Source organism: Cynara cardunculus, assembly GCF_001531365.2.
Source record: "Cynara cardunculus var. scolymus isolate 2C chromosome LG 3, CcrdV1, whole genome shotgun sequence".
Lineage (NCBI taxonomy): Eukaryota > Viridiplantae > Streptophyta > Magnoliopsida > Asterales > Asteraceae > Cynara > Cynara cardunculus.
Window position 1 is genome coordinate 3,153,563 of NC_037530.1, and position 5,164 is coordinate 3,158,726.

The window sequence follows — 5,164 nt, forward strand, 5'->3', positions numbered from 1 at the left end:
TCTTACCGGATAAATTGTTGTATAAAAAGCCGTTTTTATTGACTAAAATCTTACCCGGTAAGTAAATAACAACGTTGAATTTTACCGCTGGATGCTTACCGGATAAGTGTTTGGTAAACGGCCCCTTTAGAAGGGTTTTACTTTGACCATATATAAGTAGGAGATTAATTGTAAACATTATGTATATATTTGAGTAATATAGTGCATTGACTGAATTGATTATTTCTCTCAATCTCCTTCATAGTGTTCTTATTGAATTCCTGAATAAGAGTTATGCTGCAAAAAGGTTCAAACCCTAAATTTGAAGAAGAGATGAATTCCTGAAGCTACAACTCCAAATCTATGGTGCAAAGCTCTGAAACACACTTACTTCTATCCGAAATCATACACAAAATAAAACTTAAGAGAGAATGAGAGTTGATGGTGCAAAAAGGTTCAAACCCTAAACTTGAAGACCAAGATGATATCTTACCTTCAACCTCTATGAACTCCAAAATCACAGGCAAGATTTAATCATCTTTGTTACCATCGTAAAAGCTTCCGAAGACGAAACCATAGTCTAAAGAATCACTCAAATCGGGTAAGAAATGAAAAGGTTATGGCAAAAATGAGGAAAGCCCCGATTTTCGGCCTTTTTTGTAGGTCAGGCCTCCACGATAGTTTCCAGGCGACTTTAACTAGCACGGAAACTAGCCTGAGCACAAAAACAAGGATTCGAGTGTCTAATGCAACTTTTGAAGTGATTTTAACTCACTTGACATCAAGCTTGACACTTTATTGCGTGTTTAAGCTGATTTGCGGCTTCTCAATCGACCAAACTTGCATGAGAGGTCTCTTAATCTCTCGGATGAATTTCAACACAACTTTTCTTCATTCAAAGTCAAACAATCTAGATTCAAAAGCCAAAAATATTCAATAATTACTAGACACTGAACGACATGTTAAAACAAATCTACACCCTTAAACTATTGTAAAAACACAGTAAAAACATTTAAATATTTTGCAACAAAGTAACAATTTCAGTAGTTGGGATCAAACCCGCACTCCAACAAAATTGTTTTATTGGATGTTTAAAATATTTAAATGTCTTAATAAAATACTTTATTAGAGTAAAGTTTATAGGAAGAAACCAAAAATCGTTCTATCTAAAAGTGTTACAATTTTATATTATAAACCTAGTTAGGAAATAGAAATTATGAATTATTGTTTTAGTTGAAATAAATAATATAATAATATATATAATTTATTAATTAATATATATATGTATATATAACGGGTACGGGACGGAGAGTACCATACCCGTCTTCGTCCCCATCCTCATCCCCGGTTTGAGACAAGCGGGGATCCCTGTCCCCGTTCTCATTTCCGATTTAGCAGGAAATCACCGTTCCCGACCGGGGCGGGTAGACCGGGTCCCGACCCATGATTAAACATATCAACATTTATCCGATTAAGATAATTTTAAGTCGGTTTTACCTCCAACATTTTCACATCTGAAAGTCGCATCGTCAAACTTTTTGTTGTTTGTTCGTCCCCAAAATTGGAAACCCTAGAAAATAGACGAGAAGAACAATCGACGACGGATGATCCATCGGCGCTGGAAGCTACGATGTCGTTGCAAATTGAATCATCCCATAAATCCATTGACTCTATCTCATTTCTGATCAATCATTCACCAAACTCCACCTCACTCGCGCCACCGTCCTCCGAACCGCCCTATTCATTTCTGCTTACTATGCATCCACCGGCGAACGACACTGTATTTCCGCTCTATGACGGTGGATCAATCACTCATCTCAGGACACTCTGCAACGCTCCTTCTACCCCAAGCGGCCTAGATAATGCACATAAGCTGAACATCTCAACGGTTTGCTTTATTTACTTCCAGAAATGGATTTGTTAAGAACAGTTTCGCTTTCATTCTTAATCCTAGCACATGTAATTTTTTTGAACTTCCTGAACGAGTTCCCAATTAGACTAATGGGAAGATGCTTCTTGCTTATTTTGGTTCAACGATTAAAAAACGAACATAAGATTTTCTTCATTATGAATTTGTAGAGGAAGATCAAAGTACCGGTGTAGAGCTTCCTATTAATGTCAGTGGGGAGAATCGCTTTGGTACTATACTATGGCACCAAACATAGTCCTCGCGTCAAGAGTGTAATACATTTGATGCTTCAAAGGTGCAATGAAATTTTATCATTTGAATTGAGAAACAACTAAACTTTGTCGGGATGATTTCGTGATGAATGGGTACGTGGTATTCTAGGAAGGTCATGGCTACGTTTAAATTGAACACACCCTTTCTTATGAAAATCAATGGCTTATCATGGGTTCTTTGTCAGCATCGAAGTACCAATATCCAGAACCAATAGTGAGGGAAGGTGGGATCAATTTCAACTTAGCTATGCCCTTCGTAGGATACCATGTACCCAATTCATTTGGAATTCCTGAGACGAAGTTTAGTTGTCGAAAAAGTTCTGTGTTCACTAGTCAAATGATAAAATTTCATTGTAACTTTGAAACATCAAATTATTACACTTCTCGTTATGTTTGGTGCCATAGTGCGCCCCACTGATATTAATAGGAAGCTCTACGCCTCTACATCGATTCTCCTCCACAAATGGTTTGACATATACAAAATCGCAAACTCCATTGTAGTCTGTTTAAAAGGCATTAATGATGGAATATCAAGCAATCGTAATGATGAAAATCGTATGTTCATTTTTTTATTCGCCTGACCAAAATCATCTTCCCATTAGTGTAATTTGTTGAAGTAGAACATAGCCCCCACCACAGACATACACAGACAACTTCTTGCGTTTGTTCCTGCATCTTACCTTGCAAGCCAGGTTTGCACTTTGTTCGTTTCTTGTTGATTTGATATATGTTCTTGTGGAGCCACTTATGTGATGCATAGTTTGTATCCCTAAACACATTCTGGTGCCAGGGAAGATGCTTTTTTGAAGCCTAGAATTGTGGTGTGTTTTGGGAAGTGTGTAACACTTATGAGTCATGATTGGCTTTGAATGTTATAAAACGTTGTTCAACGTCTTGAAAATGTTTTTGTCAACTGTTGCGGCTTTTTTAGAATCAATTTAATTTTGTGCAATTTCTGTTGGAGTTTTGTATGTTTGTCCGGAAAGAAATCTTGAAGATCACAGTTGAGTTTTAGGTGAAGCAAGGGTAAAGACTTTGGTTCTAAAAGTATTTGATTTTATATAATACATTTTGTTATATATATATATATATATATATATATATATATATACATACATACATATATATATATGGCTTTGACCCCACAAAGATTAGCATAGTGTCATTCTTGTTAGGCTTTGTTAGTTGATGCCTAATCGTTTGGTGGTCGATTGTTAATTATTATTCCGTTAAAGAAATTGAAAGCTTTACTACAAGAAATCATACTTTTGCCGGCGGGTTTCCTCAAAGTGCCAAAAAAAAAGCTGCCAACGATGATTGGTCCCACTATGACTTTGAAATACTTTTTACCGATGAGTTCGCTTCTTGCCGGCAAGTTTCTGCCATTGGTAGCGGTATCTATGCTGGCGCCTGGCGGGTGTCAATTTTCACGGGTAAAAGTTCCAATGCTTACAGCTTTTAGCTGACAATCTTTGCCAGGTTACGGCAAAGGTTTGGGGACTTTTGCCGGCGCACCCCCCTCCCCATGGGCAAATCCATCAAAAAGAAAAGTACCAACATCTGGAACAAGTAGTGATCACCCATTTCTATTTTTTTATTTAACTTCTATCGTATTTTATACATTGTTACTCTAATTCCGACCCCAGTACCAAAATTTCTGGATTCTCCACTGTTTGAATGTCTTGTTAAACTTATGCGGAATTACTCTTCTGGTGTTATGGAAACATGCTGATCTGTGGGAATCGGAATAACTTGATCTTTGGCCAATGTTTGCAGGCTGTGGGTCCTCTCACATGGAAAACCATGAGCAAGGACTATAGCAAGAATTGAAGGGGTGCACTTTGATTCAATGACAAGGCTGAAACTTCCAAGGTACATCTTCTCAGGACTCAATGGTATCATGCAAATTGGATGTAGATGCTCAGAATTAGGGAAATTTACATAAATAGCCAAAGCTGATAGGTGGTTTCACTTTTTAACCATTTTCTAACTCAGATTCACTTTTTAGCCAATCCTTATGCAGAAGGCTTGCACATATGCTTAAGTATTGGTTTTCGGCAAAAAATAAAAAGGAGGTTTCTACTTAAGGATTTCACTTCCTATGTAAGGATTCCACTTTTTCGTAAGGATTCTCTTTTTTTGTTTGCCAAAAACCAATCCTTACGCCTATGCTTGAACGTTCTACTTAATAATTGGCTACAAAGTGAATTTAGGTCAAAAAGATGGCTAAAAAGTGAAACTCTATTTGCTGCTTGTTTATTTCTATCAATTTCCCTCAAAATTATTGTCAGTTGTGACTTTGTGTCGACTATCGCTATGCTAGTTATAGTTTCACCTTATGCTACAAATAGGTTGTTTCATATGCTTTTCATGGTGGATGAGGGTACCCAAAGTCTGGTCTTTTAGTCCTTCACAACTCTAGTTAGGATTGAGCAATAAAAGACTTATCACTCACTTAGCGGGTAAGGTTTTAGTCCACCGAAACAGTATAGTATGCGACAATTTACCCGGTAAGTGATAACTGTGATAAGAAGTGTCGCCTTCACTTACCGGGTAAGACTCTCGGTTCGTGCCTTCGCTCTTACCGGATAAGATTCTTGGTCCTTGTCATATTCATCCAGTAATGTGACTTGGTAAGCATTTACCCAAGTAAGCGTTCCTTAGACATCCCTATAGTTAATCAACCAGACCAAACAAAACCAGAGCTCATCCCTGTTGTTGATAAAATATATAAAATCAAGATAATCCATTTGTAGACATGTTATAGTTTTTCAATGTCTTACCCTATGATCATATCAATATAGGTGCTAATGAATCTTTAAAAAAATAAAGGGTGTTGTTATGTGCACTTGTTTTAGGTACAAATTGGACGAAATCGTACATAAAAAATGTAAAAAAATGGTATTATATGTACCCTTTTAGGTTAAATTCAATTCAATCATGCATTAGAAATACAAAGAAGAGAGGTTTTGATGTTCCTGAGATTGGAAAAATACAATCTTTT

General features: G+C 36.8%; 1 long non-coding RNA gene across 1 annotated transcript; it reads left to right on the forward strand.

Annotated features, from left to right (window-relative positions):
* Positions 1-1,776: 1,776 nt before the first annotated feature.
* On the forward strand, positions 1,777-4,510 carry LOC112508611. Its single transcript, XR_003068789.1, has 2 exons — positions 1,777-2,852; positions 3,937-4,510. It is a non-coding gene; the product is annotated as an uncharacterized LOC112508611 (long non-coding RNA).
* Positions 4,511-5,164: the final 654 nt, after the last annotated feature.